Here is a 19500-nt window from a genome sequence, read left to right on the forward strand (position 1 = left end):
CACAGACAAAGGAAGGAGAGAAAAATGCAGCTTTGCATCAGCCCACATTGCATTCATGAAAGTCACAAAAAAGATAAGGTTTCAGCTCACACAGTTGATGTTACTTTGTTAAAAAGACTATCCCATCAACCTCCCACACAGGAACCCCAAGAGGAAGCCTGATATTGGCAAACATGCAAAGACACAAAACACTGCGTGTTCATTTGATGAATGTCACTACAGATAAAGATATTACAACAATTTTTGCAAAGTAGAAATCATGGATAAGCTGTCATTTAAAAGGACAGTCACATGGTCTTAAAAGTAAGTCACGTTACGGTATGTGAAGCATCCCAACTGTGTTTTTATGTATGTTCGGAAGGCTGCCTGTCACTTGTCATCAGTCATGCCTCATTGAAGAATTTGGGGTAGAGGGCTTGTTCTGTTTGGTCTACTTGCTTTTTACATGTGAAATATATAACATAAATATTGTGTATGTCTTTTGTCTTCTAATGAAAGAATCTGCTTTTTAATAATACCTTTATTGAGACATAGTTAAAGTAACAAATTCACCTGTTTAGTGGTATTTAATATATGCACAGAGTTGTGCAGTCATCACCACTATCTAATTTTAGAACATTTTTATAACCCCATAATGAAATCCTGTTTCTACCTATTAGTAGTGGGAACTCCCCGTTCCCTCCCCCCAGCCCCTGGCAACCTCTAATCTACTTTTTGTCTTTACAGATCTGCCTATTCTGAATATTTCATCTATATAAAATCATTAAATATGTAGCCTATTGTGTCTAATTTCTTAGCATAATGTTTTCAAAGTTCATCCATGTCATAACATAAATCAGTACTTCATTCCACCTTAAGACCAGATAATGTCTCATTGAATGGACATACTCCATTTTATTTAACCATTCATTGATGAACACTAGTGTTGTTTCTGCTTTTTGACTGTGATCAATAATGCTGCTAGAAACACTCATATACAAGTTTTTTTTGGGGTCTATGTTTTCATTTTTCTTGAGAATGGAACTGTTAGATTATACAATATTTCCATGTTGAGCATTTTGAGGAACTAGATAACTATTTTCCAGAGTAGTTGTACCATTTTAAAATATGACCAATAATGTTTAAGATTTCCAGTTTCCCCACATACTCACTAACACTTGTTACCATCTGACTTCTTTCTAGACTTCCTAGAGGTATGAGGTATTATCTCACTGCAGTTTGTGTTTGTTCGTGTTTAATTAATTAATTTATTTTAATTGGAGGCTAATTACTTTACAATATTGTGGTGGTTTTTGCCATACCATGGGTGTACATGTGTCCCCCATCCTGAACCCCGCCTGCCACTTCCCTCCGCATCCCATCCCTCTGGGTTGTCCCAGTGCACTGGGTTTGAGTGCCCCGTTTCATGCACTGAACTTGGACTGGTCATCTATTTCACATATGGTAATACACATGTTTCAGCTCATGCAACTTAATACCAGAAAAATAAATGACCCAATGAAAAAATGGGCCAAAGAACTAAACAGACATTTCTCCAAAGATATACAGATAACTAACAAACACATGAAAAGATGCTCAACATCACTCATTATCAGAGAAATGCAAATCAGAACCACAATGAGATACCATCTCACTGCAGTTTTAATGTATATTTCCCTAATAATCAATAACATTGAGTGTCTTCTCCTATGCTTATTGGATGTTGGTATATCTTTGACTTAATACCTATCCTAGTCATTTACCCATTTTTTTTTTTAAATTGGGTTACTTGTCTTTTCTTTGTTAAGCTGTACAAATTCTTAAAATATTCTGGATATAAGTCCTTTATTGGATACATAAGATTTTCAAGTATTTTCTCCCATTCTGTGGGCTATTTTCTTATTTTCCTGATGCACATGAATTTTTATTTTGATGATATCCAATATATCTATTTTTTGCTGTTATTTTTTGTACTTTTTGGATCATATAGGAGAAACCATTGACTAATCCAAAGTAGCAAAGATGTCTTCTTAAAGAAGTTCATAGCTTTAACGCTCATATTTAGGCCTGTAGTTCATTTTTTGTTTATTTTTGTATATGACATAAAATAGGGATCCAATTTCAGTCTTTTGCATGTGGTTATCCACTTGTCCCAGGAACACTTGTTGAAAAGACTATTTTCTACCATTGAATTTTCTTGGCACCCTTATCAAAAGTCAATTGAGTATAAATGTATGGACTTATTTCTGGACCCTCAATTGTATTCTACTGATGAATATGTATATCCTTATGCCAGTACCACACTTTCTTGATTACACTATCTTTGTAGTAAGTTTTGAATAGGGAAATATGTGTCCTCCAAGTTTGTTCTTTTTTAAGATTGTTGTGGTTATTCTGGGTCCCTAGCATTTCCACATGAATTTTAGGATCAATGTGTCAATTTTTGCAAATAAATTGAATTAGATTTAGATAAAAGTTGCATTAACTTTAAATTTATATAAAGGTTGCATGACTTAACAAAGTCAAATTGGGGAGTATTGTCATCTTAACCTCTTAAAACCTCTAATCGATGAACATGAAAAATCTTTATATTTATTAGATTTTCTTTAATTTCTTTCAAAATATTTTGTAGATTTAAGTGTATAAGTCTTATGCCTATATGCTATATTTTGGAAATTGTATTAATTTTTGTTTTTATAAATGAAATTATTCTCTTAAGTTCATTTTCTAACTGTTCATGCTAATGAAAATAATAATTCTCCTAATGTTTAGGAGAATATGACTGGTGAATTCTAGGACACTACAACCACGTCAAAGACATTCTTCACAGCTCTATCATAGTTGTGTTACACTTGCAAGGAATTTTGTGTCTTTCTGTTTCTCATATAAAATACCTCTTGATTCTTAACTAATAAGAACATTTCTTTTTAAAAAATAACTATAAATATAGCGGCAACTACCTATATGTTTTGATTCAGACAACAAACATGTGCCAGGCACTACTCTAGGTGCTTGATATATTTAAGTGCTAGAGGTAGATGCATCAGTGAGCAAACCAGCAAAGATCCATGCTTCCTCAGAACTCACCATTTTTATGCCCAGCATTAGTTCAGAGTTTGAAGAAGAAAAATAATAAGAATTTTATTTTGTCCTTAAGAAAACTGCAATGTGGTTGAGAGACTGAATACATTAATAGGCTGACATTTGGCATGGACATAACTGTTACATACACATACACATTGCTTAAACTCATTTAACTATATTTACTAAGGAGTAAGATCAAGAACCTATGTTAAGTGCTGATTAAGACATGGCCCAAGGGCTACCCTGGTGGTTCAGTGGTTGGGAGTCCATCTCCCAATGCAGGGGATACAAGTTCAATCCCTGATTCAGGAAGATCTCAAATGCTGCAGGACAACTAAGTTCATCCACCACAACTACTGAGCCTACATTCCCTAGAGCCTGTGCTCCACAACAAGAAAAGCCACTGCAATGAGAAACCCACACACAACTAGAGAGTAGCCCCCACCCCCACCCTGCCTGCTTGCTGCAACTCAAGAAAGTCCATGAACAGCAGTGAAGACCCAGCACAGCCCACCTTCTCCCCAAAAAAGACATGGCAAGACCTCAAATGACTTGCATCTTCAAATGAGAGCTGTACAGTCAAAGTAATGGTACTAGATGGTATAAGATAAGCCACAAATAAAAGATCAAATAGTTTTGGAGATAAGAGATACAGCTATACTCATAGAAGTGGAGTGAAGTTGAGGCTGTATGATTAATATTTGGAGTTTCATTATCCAACCAGTCCATTCTAAAGGAGATCAGCCCTGGGATTTCTTTGGAAGGAATGATGCTAAAGCTGAAACTCCAGTACTTTGGCCACCTCATGTGAAGAGTTGACTCATTGGAAAAGATTCTGATGCTGGGAGGGATTGGAGGCAGGAGGAGAAGGGGACAACAGAGGATGAGATGGCTTGATGGCATTACTGACTCGATGGACGTGAGTCTGAGTGAACTCCGGGAGTTGGTGATGGACAGGGATGCCTGGCGTGCTGCAATTCATGGGGTCGCAAAGAGTTGGACACGACTGAGTGACTGAACTGAACTGAACTGAACTTCATTATTATAAGGAAAATTAATATATATATCCTTATTTGTATAGTCTAACTACATGTATGTATGTATCTAATGAGTGAAAGTTGCTCAGACATGTCTGACTCTTTGTGACCCCAAGAACTATACAGTCCATGGAATTCTCTAGGCCAGAATACTAGAGTGGGTAGCCTTTCCCTTCTCCAGGGGATTTTCCAAACCCAGGGATCAAATCCAGGTCTGCCACATAGCAGGCGGATTTTTTACCAGCTGAGTCACAAGGAAAGCCCATATATGTATATATACATATATATATATATATATATATGTACTTGTGTATATATTAATACGTGTACACACACATACACATTATATATCTATACACACACACATTTACTTATGTAGTCTAATTTAATCCTGCATGAAGAGGAGATGACAGAGGAAAAGACAGAAGAGGAAGAGTAGGCAAAGGGGAAAGAAGAGGATAAATAAAAGGAAATGATGGAGGTGCATGAAAGAGGAGGGGATGACAAAAATTTTTTGAGTATATTACACGTGGAAGACATTGAATTGGGCATTCTACATAAACTGTCTCATTTTCTATTCATAAAAGTCCAAGGAAGAAAGCATTACTCTAATCTCTGTTTTATAAATAACAAAGGCGTAGCTAGATAATTTAACAGGTAACTTATGCAAAGTCTTACATTCAGTAAGTTAAAAAGGCAACAATTGGTCCCTGAGTTTGCCTACTCACTTATATTTTCTTCAGGTAGAAAGATCACTAAAGGTTACAGTTTTAAAAAAGAAGGAAAATAATCTCCATGAAATCTTGAGCAATCCTTACCAATCATACTAAAGTAAAAGCTAGTGAATGAAATCACAAAATAAGGTACTTAATTCCCATTCTCCTACTCCCAGCACCTGGTGCGGTGCCAGACACACTGGAAGGATATAATCATATTTGAAAACCAATGATACTTTGAAAAAAATATTAGGAAAAATATAAAGATCATGGAGTAGCACCACAGAAGCCAAGGAAGCCTCAAATAAGAGGAAAAGGTGATGAATTATATCTAATGCCACAGAGATTGCAAGAGACTGCAAGAAACTGAAGACTAACAAAAAACCAAGTTCAACAATTGAAAGGCCTTTTCATTTGCTTACTGGTGTTATCATTCAGTTATTCTTGCTGCTCTTTAATCAATTAACATGTAAAACTAGATGCAGAGGCTACATTTTGATGAATTTTGACACTTATATACTATATAAACCACCACAATCAAGATGCAAATAGCTCCATCACTCCCCAATATTCCTTATGTAATGGTGTCTTTTAATGATAGTATTTCTTAGTTGTAACATACTTTAATTTGGATCAATAGAGTTTCTTTTCATTAACAGAATTTCTCAGTTTTAGTCTAATATACTAATTTTTCCTTTATATTTTGTAGATCTTGTATTAAATCTTTTCACACTGTTCAGTACAGAAGTCCCTTAAAAACCAGAAATAGAACTGTCCTATAATCCTGCACTCCCATTCCTGGGCATATATTCAGAGAAAACCATAATTCAAAAAGATATATGCACCTCAGTGTTCATCGCAGGACTATTTGCAAAAGTCAGGACATGAAAGCAATCTAAATGTCCAACAACATATGAATGGATAAAGAAGATGTGGTGTGTGTGTGTGTGTATATATATATAAAACACATAGCTGCTAAATATATATACATGAATATTAATAAGCCAGAAAAAGGTGATGAATTATATCTAATGCCACAGAGACTGCAAGAGACTGCAAAAAAACTGAAGACTAACAAAAAACCAAGTTCAACAATTGAAAGGCTTTTTCATTTCCTTACTGGTGTCATCATTCAGTTATTCTTGCTGCTCTTTAATCAATTAACATGTAAAACTAGATGCAGAGGCTACATTTTGATGAATTTTGACACTTATATACTATATAAACCACCATAATCAAGATGCAAATAGCTCCATCACTCCCCAATATTCCTTATGTAATGGTGTCTTTTAATGATAGTACTTCTTAGTTGTAACATACTTCAATTTGGATCAATAGAGTTTCTTTTCATTAACAATATTTCTCAGTTTTAGTCTAATATACTAATTTTTCCTTTATATTTTGTAGATCTTGTATTAAATCTTTTCACACTGTTCAGTACAGAAGTCCCTTAAAAACCAGAAATAGAACTGTCCTATAATCCTGCACTCCCATTCCTGGGCATATATTCAGAGAAAACCATAATTCAAAAAGATATATGCACCTCAGTGTTCATCGCAGGACTATTTGCAAAAGTCAGGACATGAAAGCAATCTAAATGTCCAAAGACATATGAATGGATAAAGAAGATGTGGTGTGTGTGTATATATATATATATATATATATATATATAACACATAGCCACTAAATATATATATATGAATATTAATAAGCCATAGATAAAGAAATAATGTCATTTGCACCAACGTGGATGAACCTAGAGATTATACTACTATGAGAAGTAAGTTAAAGACAAATATCATATGATATCACCTGTACATAGAATCTTTAAAAAATGATACAAATGAGCTTATGTGCAAAACAGAAATAAAATAAACATATGTTTACCTAAAAGGAGAGGGGGAGGAGTGATAAATTAGGAGTTTGGGATTAACATATATAAAGTCAGTTCAGTTCAGTCACTCAGTCATGTACGACTCTGCAACCCCATGGACTGTAGCATGCCAGGCTTCCGTGTCCATCACCAACTCCTAAAGTTTGCTCAAACTCATGACCATCGAGTCGGTGATGCAATGCAACCATCTCGTTCTCTGTTGTCCCCTTCTCCTCCTGCCTTCAAACTTTCCCAGCATCAGGGGCTTTTCTAATGAGTCAGTTCTTTGCATCAGATGGTCAAAGTACTGGAGTTTCATCTTTAGCATTAGTCCTTCCAATGAATATTCAGGACTGATTTCCTTTAGGATGGACTGGTTGGATCTCCTTGCAGTCCAAGGAATTCTCAAGAGTCTTCCCCAACACAATTCAAAAACATCACTTTTTCAGTGCTAAGCTCTCTTTATAGTCCAATTCTCTTATCCATACATGACTACTGGATAAATCATAGCTTTGACAAGATGGACCTTTGTCAGCAAAATAAAGTCTCTGCTTTTGATCTTGCTGTCCAGGTTGATTATAGCTTTTCTTCCAAGGAGCAAGCATCTTTTAATTTCATGGCTGCAGTCACCATCTGCAGTGACTTTGGAGCCCCCCAAAATAAAGTTCCTCACTGTGTCTATTGTTTCCCCATATATAAGCCATAAAGTGATGGGACCAGATGCCATGATCTTAGTTTTCTGAATGTTGAGTTTTAAGCCAGGCTTTTCACTTTTCTCTTTCACTTTGACCAAGACACTCCTTAGTTTTTCTTCACTTTCTGCCATAAGGGTGGTGCCTTCTGCATATCTAACGGTATTGATGTTTCTCCTGGCAATCTTCATTCTAGCCTGTGCTTCATTCAGACCAGCATTTTGCATGATGTACATTGCATAGAAATAAAATAAGCAAGGTGACAATAAACAGCCTAGACGTACTCCTTTCCCAATGTGAAATAGGTCTGGTCTTCCATGTCCAGTTCTAACTGTTGCTTCTTGACCTGCATACAGATTTCTCAGGAGGCAGGTCAGGTGGTCTGGTATTCTCATCTCTTTAAGAATTTCCCACAGTTTGTTGTGATGAACACAGTCAAAGCCTTTGGTGTAATCAATAAAGCAGACGTAGGTGTTTTTCTGGTATTGCCTTGCTTTTTCAATGACCCAACAGATGTTGGCAATTTGATCTCTGGTTCCTCTGCCTTTTCTAAATCCAGCTTGAACATCTGGAAGTTCACAGTTCACATACTATTGATGTCTGGCTTGGAGAATTTTCAGCATTCCTTTGCTAGCATGTGAGATGAGTGCAAGTGTGCAGGACTTTGAACATTCTCTGGCATTGCCTTTCTTTGGGATTGGACTGAAAACTGAACTTTTCCAGACCTGTGTCCACTGCTGAGTTTTCCAAATTTGCTGGCATACTGAGTGTGGCACTTTAACAGCATCATCTTTTAGGATTTGAAATAGTTCAACTGGAATTCCATCACCTCCACTAGCTTTTCTCATAGTTATTCTTCTTAAGGCCTACTTGACTTCCTATTCCAGATGTCTGGCTCTAGGCGAGTGATCACACCATCATGGTTATCTGGGTCATGAAGATCTTTTTTTGTATGGTTCTTCTGTGTATTCTTGCCATCTCTTCTTAATATCTTCTGCTTCTGTGAAGTCCATACCATTTCTGTCCTTTATTGTGCCCATCATTGTATGAAATGTTCCCTTGGTATCTCTAATTTTCTAAAAATCATCTCTAGTCTTTCCCCTTCCATTGTTTTCCTCTATTTGTTTGAATTGATCACTGAGGAAAGCTTTCTTATTCTTTGGAACTCTGCATTCAAATGGGTGTAACTTTCCTTTTCTCCTTTGCCTTTAGCTTCACTTCTTTCCTCAGCTATTAAGGCCTCCTCAGACAAACATATTGCCTTTTTGTATTTCTTTTTCTTGAGGATGGTTTTGATCCCTGCCTCCTGTACAATGTCACAAACCTCCGTCCATAGATTTTCAGGCACTCTGTCTATCAAATCTAACCCCTTGAATCAATTTCTCACTTCCACTGTATAATCGTAAGGTCATACCTGAATGGTCTAGTGGGTTTTCCTACTTTCTTCAATTTAAATCTGAATTTGGAAATAAGGAGTTCATGATCTGAGCCATGGTCAGCTCCCTGTCTTGTTTTTGTTGACTGTATAGAGCTTCTCCATCTTTGGCTGCAAAGAATATAGTCAATCTGATTTCAGTATTGACCATCTGGTGATGTCCATGTGTAGAGTCTTGTGATATTGGGAGAGGGTGTTTGCTATGACCAGTGCATTCTCTTGGCAAAACTCTGTTAGCCTTTGACCTGCTTCATTTTGTACTCCAAGGCCAAATTTGCCTGCTACTCCAAATATCTCTTGACTTCCTACGTTTGCATTCCAATCCTTACAATTAAAAGGACACATTTTTGGGGTGTTAGTTCTAGAAGGTCTTGCTGGTCTTCATAGAACCATTCAACTTCAGCTTCTTAAACATTACTGGTTGGGGCATAGGCTTGGATTACCATGATATTGAATGGTTTGCCTTGGAAAATAACTGAGATCATTCTGTTGTTTTTGAGATTGCATCCAAGTACTACATTTTGGAATCTTATTGAATCTGATGGCTACTCCATTTCTTCTAAGGGATTCTTGCCCACAGTAGTAGATATAACGGCCCCATTTGAGTTAAACTCACCCATTCCAGTCCATTTTAGTTTCTGATTCCTAGAATGTCAACATTCACCCTTGCCATCTCCTGTTTGACCACTTCCAATTTGCATTGATTCATGGACCTAACATTCCAGGTTCCTATGTATTACTGTTCTTTGCAGCATCGGACTTGACTTCCATCAACAATCACATCCACAACCTGGCATTGTTTTAGCTTTGGCTCCGTCTCGTCAATCTTTCTAGAGTTATTTCTCCACTCTCCTCCAATAGCATATTGGGCACCTACCAGCCTGGGGAGTTCATCTTTCAGTGTCCTATATTTTCCCTTTCCATACTATTCATGGGGTTCTCAAGGCAAGAATACAGAAGTGGTTTACCATCCCCTTCTCCAGTGGACCACATTTTGTCAGAACTCTCCACCATGACCCATCTCTCTTGGGTAGCTCTCCACAGCATGGCTCATAGTTTCACTGAGCTAGACAAGGCAGTCATTCATGTGACCAGTTTGATTAGTTTTCTGTGGTTGTGGTTTTTTCTGTCTGCCCTCTTGATGGAGAAGGATAAGAGGCTTACTGAAGCTTCCTGTTGGGAGAGACTGACTGCGGGGAGACTGGGTATTGTTCGGATGGGCAGGGCCATGCTCAGTAAATCTTTAATCTAATTTTCTGTTGATGGGCAGGGTTGTGTCCCCTCCCTGTTGTTTGATCTGAGGCCAGACTCTGGTGGAGGGATGATGATAACGGCAACCTCCTTTAAAAGGTCCCGTGCACGCACTGCCGCACTCAGTGCCCCTGACCCTGCATCAGGTTACCACTGACCCATGCTTCTGCCAGAGACTCCTGGACATTCACAGGCAAGTCTGGATCAGTCTCTGTAGGGTTACCGCTCCTTTCTCCTGGGTCCTGGTGGCACAAGCTTTTGTTTGTGCCCTCCAAGAGTCTGCTTCCCCAGTCCTGTGTAAATTCTGTAATCAAATCCCACTGGCCTCCAACCTCAAATTTCCTGGGGGTTCTCAGTCCCCTTGCCAGATCCCTAGGTTGGGAAATCTGTTTTGGGTCCTAGAACTCTCCTAACAGTGCGAGAATTTCTTTGGTATAATTGTTCTGCAGTTTGCAGGTATGGGGTTTGATTGAAAATGCGATTTTGCCCCTCCTACCATCTTACTGGGGTTTTTCCTTTGCCCTTGGATATGGGGGTCTCTTTTTTGGTGGGATCAAATATTCTCTTGTCAATGGCTGTTCAGCAGTGAGTTATAATTTTGGAGTTTTCACAGGTGAAGATATATACACTACTATATATAAAATATTTAAACAGAAAGGACCTACTGTGTAACACAGCAAACTATACTCAACATTCTGTAAGAACCTATATGGCAAAAGAATCTATAAAAGAATATATATAACTGAATCACTTTGCTGTATACCTGAAACTAACACAACATTGTAAATCAACTGTGTTGTCAGTTGCTCAGTCATGCCTAACTCTTTTGTGACTCCATACACTGTAGCCCCAGGCTTCTCTCCATGGGAATTTCAGGCAAGAATACTGGAGTGAGTAACCACTTCCTACTTCAAAATCAACTATGCTTCAATTTAAAAATTTGAAAAAAGAAAAAAATCTTTATGTGATGAAGAAATTTGTGCATGTTGTGTTTGAGTTTTACTGTTTTGATAGTCACAATAACCTATCTGTAATCCATCTATTACAGATTACTATTATCTGTAAAAAGCAGAGACATTATTTGCCAACAAAAGTCCGTCTAGTCAAAGCTGTTTTTTCCAGTAGTCATGTATGGGTGTGACAGTTGAATTGTAAAGAAAGCTGAGAACCAAAGAATTGATGCTTTTGAACTGTGGTGTTGGAGAAGACTCTTGAGAGTCCCTTGGACTGCAAGGAGATCCAACCAGTCTATCCCAAAGGAGATCAGTTCTGAGTATTCATTGGAAGGACTGATGCTGAAGATGAAACTCCAATATTTGGCCACCTGATATGAAGAACTGACTCATTGGAAAAGACGTTGATGCTGGGAAAGATTGAAAGCAGGAGGGGAAGGGGATGACAGAGGATAAGATGGTTGTATCCTGTCACCAACTCAATGGGCATGAGTTCGAGTAAGCTCTGGGAGTTGGTGATGGACAGGGAAGCCTGGCATGCTGCAGCCCATGGGGTTGCAAAGAGTCAGACATGACTGAGTGACTGAACTGAACTGAACTGAATCCAACTATACATCAGCTGAAGAAACTGAATAGTGTGACACCTATTAAAATGTATAAAATTTTAATGTCAACTTAATGTTCATCAAGAGATGAATAGATAAATCTGGTATATCCATAAAATGAAATATTACTCAGAAATAAAGAGGAATGAACTTTTCTACTGAACGTATCTTAAAATAATGATGTTGTGACAGAAGCCAGACACAAAAATACACTTTCTGTGTGATTCCTTTTATATAAAAACTGTCTCATGAAAACTATAGGGATAGAAAGCAGATCAGCAGTTGTTTGGAGGTGGAGCAAATGGGATAGAAAAATATATATATAATAGCACACTAGGGGAGAAGGCAATGGCAACCCACTCCAGTACTCTTGCCTGGAAAATCCCATGGACGGAGGAGCCTTGTAGGCTGCAGTCCATGGGGTTGCTAGGAGCCAGACACGACTGAGCGACTTCACTTTCATGCATCGGAGAAGGAAATGGCAACCCACTCCAGTATTCTTGCCTGGAGAATCCCAGGGATGGGCCTGGTGTGCTGCCATCTATGGGGTCACACAGAGTTGGACACGACTGAAGTGACGCAGCAGCAGCAGCATCTCTTCATTCGTTCTGGACCATAGAATCAGCAAAAACAAGACTGGGAGCTGACTGTGGCTCAGATCATGAACTCCTTATTGCCAAATTCAGACTTAAATGAAGAAAGTAGGGAAAACCACTAGACCATTCAGGTATGACTTAAATTGATTTCCTTACAATTATACAGTGGGAGTGAGAAATAAATTCAAGGGATTAGAGCTGGTAGACAGAGTGCCTGAAGAACTATGGATGGAGGTTTGTGACTGTACAGGAAGCAGGAATCACGACCATCCCCAAGAAAAATAAACACAAAAAGGCAAAATGGTTGTCCAAGGAGGGTTTACAAATAGCTGAGAAAAGAAAAGGCAAAGGAAAAAAGGAAATACATACCCTATTTGAATGCAAAGTTCCCAGAATAGCAAGGAGAAATAAGAAAGCTTTCCTCAGTAATCAACGCAAACAAATAGGGGAAAACAATAGAATGAGAAAGACTAAAGATCACTTCAAGAATATTAAAGATACCAAGGGAACATTTCATGCAAAGATGGGCACAATAAAGGATAGATATGATATGAATCTAACAGAAGCAGAAAATATAAAGAAGAGACGGCAAGAATACACAGAAGAACTGTACAAAAAAGATATTCATGACCCAGATAACCACGATGGTGGGATCACCCACCTAAAGCCAGACATCCTGGGATGTGAAGTTAAATAGGCCTTAGGAAGAATCACTATGAACAAAGCTAGTGGAGGTGATGGAATTCAAGTTGAACTATCTCAAATCCTAAAAGATGATGCTGTTAAAGTGCCACACTCAATACACAAGAAAATTTGGAAAACTCAGCAGTGGCTACAGGCCTGGAGAAGGTCAGTTTTCATTCCAATCCCAAAGAAAGGCAATGCCAAAAAATGTTCAAACTACTATGCAATTGCACTCAACTCATATGCTAGCAAAGTAATGCTGAAAATCATCCAAGCCAGGCTTCAACAGTATGAGAACTCTGAACTTGCAGATGTTCAAGCTGAATTTAGAAAAGGTAGAGATCAAGTTGCCAACATCTGTTGGATTATCAAAAAAACAAGAGAGTTCCAGAAAAACATTTACTTCTGCTTTATTGACCATGCCATAGCCTTAGACTTTGTGGATCACAACAAACTGGAAAATTCTTAAAGAGATGGGAATATCAGACCACCTGAACTGCCTCTTGAGAAATCTGTAGCTCAAAAGCAAGTTAGCACTTGACATGGAACAACAGACTGGTTCCAAATCGGGAAAGGAGTACGTTAAGGCTGTATATTGTCACCCTGCTTATTTAACTTATATGCAGACTACATCATGAGAAATGACATGCTGGATAAAGCACAAGCTGGAATCAAGATTACTGGGAGAAATATCAATAACCTCAGATATGCATATGACACCACACTATGGCAGAAAGCAAAAAAAAAACTGAAGAGCTTTTCATGACAGTGAAAGAGAAGAGTGAAAAAGTTGGCTTAACACTCAACATTCAGAAAATGGCATCTAAGGTCATCTGGTCCCATCATTTGATGGTAAATAGATGGGGAAACAAAGGAAACCATGAGAGACTGTATTTTGGGGGGCTCCAAAATCACTACAGATGGTGACTACACACATGAAATTAAAAGATGTTTGGTCCTTGGAAGAAAAGCTATGACCAACCTAGATAGCATATTAAAAAGCAGAGACATTACTTTGTCAACAAAGGTCCATCTAGTGAAAGCTATGGTTTTTCCAGTAGTCATGTATGGATGTGAGAGTTTGAAAATAAACAAAGCTGAGTGCCAAAGAATTGATGCTTTTGAACTGTGGTGTTGGAGAAGACTCTTGAGAGTCCCTTGGACTGCAATGAGATCCATAAAGGAAACCAGTCCTGAATATTCACTGGAAGGACTGATGCTGAAGCCAAAACTCCAAACCTTGGTCACCTGATGTGAAGAACTGACTCATTGGAAAAGACCCTGATGCTGGGAAAGATTGAAGACAGGAGGAGAAGGGGATGACAGAGGATAAGATGGTTGGATGGCATCACCAACTCGATGAACATGAGTTTGATGGTGGTGGATAGGGAAGCCTAGCGTGCTGCAGTCCATGGTGTCACAAAGAGTCAGACTTGATTGAGCGACTGAACTGAACTAAGCTGAGTCTTCAGCACCTAGGAGAGTGCCTAACTCATGGGAGTTGCAAAATAAATATTTCTTAAATGATTAAATAAATACTCAGCATTGGTAAGTGGGCTTCCCAGGTGGTACTGGTGGTAAAGAACCCACCTTTACAGGTTGGAGATACAAGAGATGCAGGAAATGCAAAAGAGACAAGTTCAATCCTGGGTCGACAAGATTCTCTGGAGAAGAGCATGACAACCCAGTCCAGTATTCTTGCCTGGTGAATCCAATGGCAGAGGAGACTGGCAAGCTGCAGTCCATAGAGTCATGAAGTGTGAAAAATGATGGAAGTGACTCAGCATGCATATATTGGCAAGCATTGGGAATACAAGTGGTCTTTTATTAAAGCACAAGCTGGAATCAAGATTGTTGGGAGAAATATCAATAACCTCAGATATGCAGATGACACCAGCCTTATGGCAGAAAGTGAAGAGGAGCTAAAGAGCCTCTTGATGAAAGTGAAAGAGCACAGTGAAAAAGTTGGCTTAAAGCTCAACATTCAGAAAACGAAGATCATGGCATCTGGTCCCATCACTTCATGGCAAATAGAAGGGGAAACAGTGGAAACAGTGGCTGACTTTATTTGGGGGAGGGGGTGGGCTCCAAAATCACTGCAGATGGTGACTGCAGCCATGAAATTAAAAGACACTTACTCCCTGGAAGAAAAGTTATGACCAGCCTAGACAGCATATTAAAAAGCAGAGACATCACTTCGTCAACAAGGTCCATCTAGTCAAGGCTATGGTTTTTCCAGTAGTCATGTATGGATGTGAGAGTTGAACTAAAAAAGCTGAGCACCAAAGAATTGATGCTTTTGAACTGTAGTGTTGGAGAAGACTCTTGGGAGTCCCTTGGACTGCAAGGAGATCCAACCAGTCCATCCTAAAGGAGATCAGTCCTGGGTGTTCATTGGAAGGACCGATGTTGAAGCTGAAACTCCAATACTTTGGCCACTTGATGTGAAGAGCTGACTCATTTGAAAAGACCCTGATGTTGCGAAAGATTGAAGGGAGGAGGAGAAGGGGATGACAGAGGATGAGATGGCTGGATGGCATCACTGACTCAATGGATATGAGTTTGGGTAAACTCCAGGAGTTAACAATGGACAGAGAGGCCTGGCATGCTGCAATCTATGGGGTCGCATATAGTCAGACACAACTGAGTGACTGAACTGAACTGATGTAATACAGGCTTTAGAGATCCCAAAATTGTTTGCTATAGAACTCTAAAATGCTACAGTGGTTTCAGAGAGATTTGGCATCGCCCCTGGATGAAAAATTGTATATCCATTTTACTAGTTCTTAATGTGAATTCCCAATATAAAAATGAGCATGACAGTTTTTAGTAAACAGGAGTGTCACTGGCCAAAAAAGTCACATATTGACAGTTTAGTTCAGTCGCTCAGTCGTGTCCGACTCCCTTTGCGACCCCATGAATCACAGCATGCCAGGCCTCCCTGTCCATCACCAAACCCCAGAGTTCATTCAGACTCACGTCCATCGAGTCAGTGATGCCATCCAGCCATCTCATCTTCTGTCATCCCCTTCTCCTCCTGCCCCAAATCCCTCCCAGCAATGGAGTCTTTTTCAATGAGTCAACTCTTCACATGAGGTGGCCAAAGTACTGGAGTTTCAGCTTCAGCATCATTCCTTCCAAAGAAATCCCAGGCCTGTCTCCTTCAGAATGGACTGGTTGGCTGTCCTTGCAGTCCAAGGGACTCTCATGAGTCTTCTCCAACACCACAGTTCAAAAGCATCAATTCTTTGGTGCTCAGCTTTCTTCACAGTCCAGCTCTCACATCCACACATGACCACAGGAAAAACCATAGCCTTGACTAGACGGACCTTTGTTGGCAAAGTAATGTCTCTGCTTTTCAATATGCTATCTAGGTTGGTCATAACTTTTCTTCCAAGGAGTAAGCATCTTTTAATTTCATGGCTGCAATCATCATCTGCAGTGATTTTGGAGCCAAAAAAAAAATAAAGTCTGACACTGTTTCCACTGTTTCCCCATCTACTTCCCATGAAGTGATGGGACCAGATGTCATGATCTTCGTTTTCTGAATGTTGAGCTTTAAGCCAACTTTTTCACTCTCCTCTTTCACTTTCATCAAGAGGCTTTTTAGTTCCTCTTCACTTTCTGCCATAAGAGTGGTGTCATCTGCATATCTGAGGTTATTGATATTTCTTCCGGCAATCTTGATTTCAGCTTGTGCTCCTTCCAGCCCAGCATTTCTCATGACGTACTCTGCATAGAAGTTAAATAAGCAAGGTGACAATATACAGCCTTGACATACTCCTTTTCCTATTTGGAACCAGTCTGTTCCCATTTAAAACTAAAATGAATGTGTCTTCCCTCTTTCTAAACTGTAACTTGGCCAAATTACGTAAACCTCTTTAACCCTCAACTCTCTAATCTGTAAAATAGGCTAATAATTACTCATGTTGTAGGGTCAAAAGAGTTAAAATAATCTAGAGAAAGCATCTAATAATAGTGTATACAAGTAGAAAAGAAACACTCTATTAGCTAGTGTTTATGTACCTAGTAGCATGTGCCTTTAAAATTCAGGCTTAGTTTCAGCCTGAAACTAATGTGCATGCCATTTAACCTAGTATACACTTCTAATTATACCATACACCCTAGATGTCTTCTTCCTCATATGTTGAAGAATATTCATTGTAACTTGGAAAAGAGAATGGCTACCCACTCCAGTATTCCTGCCTGGAGAATTCCATGAATGTAGGAACCTGGTGGGCTATAGCCCACAGGGTCGCAAAGAATCGGACACAACTGAATGACTAACACTTTCACTTGTCTTTCATCAATACTTGAAATAAAACACTTAATTTCCTTCCAAAAGGAACTAGTTATTTATAAAATTATTATTATGGAATTCTATACAATAATAGCGGAGAAGGCAATGGCACCCCACTCCAGTACTCTTGCCTGGAAAATCCCATGGATGGAGGAGCCTGGTAGGTTGCAGTCCATGGGGTCGCTAAGAGTGGGACACGAATGAGCGACTTCACTTTGACTTTTCACTTTCATGCATTGGAGAAGGAAATGGCAACCCACTCCAGTATTCTTGCCTAGAGAATCCCAGGGATGGGGGAGCCTGGTGGGCTGCTGTCTATGGGGTCGCACAGAGTTGGATACGACTGAAGCGACTTAGCAGCAGTAGCATACAATCATAGAGATGAATGAAATGAAACCACATGCAATAATATGAATTATCATTAGTATAATAGTGAGAAAAAATCAGTTTACGATAGTGTGTATCCAGCATGATAACACTTGTATAACATGGAAACAGTGCCACATATTGTTTAATGGAACACATAAACATTTTCTTCGTAATAAAGCAGGTATGGGGAATATATTTGCCAGGTCCAGGATAGTAATTACGTTTGTTGGAGGTGGCAAGAAAAAAATTGGAGAGAACATTGAGGTCTTCCACTGTGCTTATCATAGAGGCTTTTGTTGATTTAGATAAAAGATCTGAGTCAAATACAACAAAATAGTAAAACTGGCTAAGGTTGCTTCCATAGTAAATACATGAATGTTGTTTTTAAAATATCTCTGTTTTTTTCTGTATGTTTGAAATATCTTACATTTAAGATAAAGAAATAAGGTGAAGAAAAATAGAAGAGAGATACATATTGTGTCCTCGAGCTAGGTGAGGAAAGTGTGTCTGTAATGTGGGAAGCAAGGTCTGCTGAAGGATAAGGAGCTTGAAGTGCGGCTAAATGAGGACAGTAATATATGGCCCATAGCCTCTGAGAATAAGCTAAGAATTGTGGTTAACAGTATATGAAACATCCTAAATTATACAGATCAGCAAATAAAATGCATATCCATGGCGGCAGTATTCGTAAAAAGGATACAAGATCTGGAGAATGGATTGGGATGCCACGTACCAAGAGAAAACCATAATCTTCAGCTATTTGTAATTTCAACATGTATCTACTGACACATTTTAAGAGTTTCTAAAATAAGACTAACCCTGGTACTGCTACCTTGAAGCTGAAAATTATAAATCTTACTAATACCAGAGAGGGTATGCTGTCATTAGGAAGAGAACTTAGGACCTTTTTTAGGGCCACACTGAAAGCCGAGAATAGAGTGGGCATAAGGATCCAGTCTTTTCAGGCCCCTTCCTCCCCATACAAGGAAATCTGTGCTTCTGCAGCCAAATGAAGATTTAAGCTCTGACCAGTCTTGGCTCTGCCCCCATCAAACTAGAGTTCACTGAACTGTTTGATTGTGAGTAGCTTCTTTGATTTTTAAACTGGTTAAATATGATGAAAATCTGTGCATAAACTTGCAAATGAACCCCAGAAAGACAAAGGCCTTAGAAATGGACATTTCAAATGAGCTAAGTAGGTGGAGAAGCCCGCAAGTAATTGTTCATATTTCATGGGGACTTGGCTTTTCATGAATTCATCTCAGTGTCATCTTTCATACATATTACAGTGTCGGTTCATTAAAATTCTTGATGCAGTGCTGAACCTGGTCAGGCTGAAATGGGGCTGACAAACCTCATGTCTGCTGCACAGATAACCAGGCCTTATGAAGGTGAAATTAGTTTTCAGGAGCTGTACTGCTCACTTGATTGATTCCGTCTTAGAAGTCATATGACTTAATGTTTCCTGCTTGGGCTGCCTCTGTCATGCAAACATGACCTGATAACACATTGTCAGGAGCGCTCCAGAGAGCTAACAGCAATCTAACATCTTTCTCCTGAGTGTGAAGTTCCATCTGAAATGTGCATATTTGATAAGCAGCTCGTCTTCTCTCTGTCCTTTTCATTTTCGGAAAGTTAATCTTCTCTGCTCTAGTGAGTGCTGTGGGGAGATGAGGTGGGCAGACATGCCACAGGTGGCCCCAAACTCTCTTGTGTGGGGGAAACTCACTGTCTGGAGGCCATTCTGTCTGGACATCACTTCTGAGAAGCAGCTAGACAAGGAGTGACAATGCAGGTCCACCATCATATCCAGGAGGGAGAAAATAGAATCAGAGAGTTTCATTACTGAGTGTTATTTGACTTTGTTGTCAAAGATACATTTAACCATCTCTTCACCACAGCAGAAATCTGTATTGTATATTCAGT

Source organism: Capricornis sumatraensis, chromosome 6, assembly GCF_032405125.1.
Source record: "Capricornis sumatraensis isolate serow.1 chromosome 6, serow.2, whole genome shotgun sequence".
Taxonomy (NCBI): domain Eukaryota; kingdom Metazoa; phylum Chordata; class Mammalia; order Artiodactyla; family Bovidae; genus Capricornis; species Capricornis sumatraensis.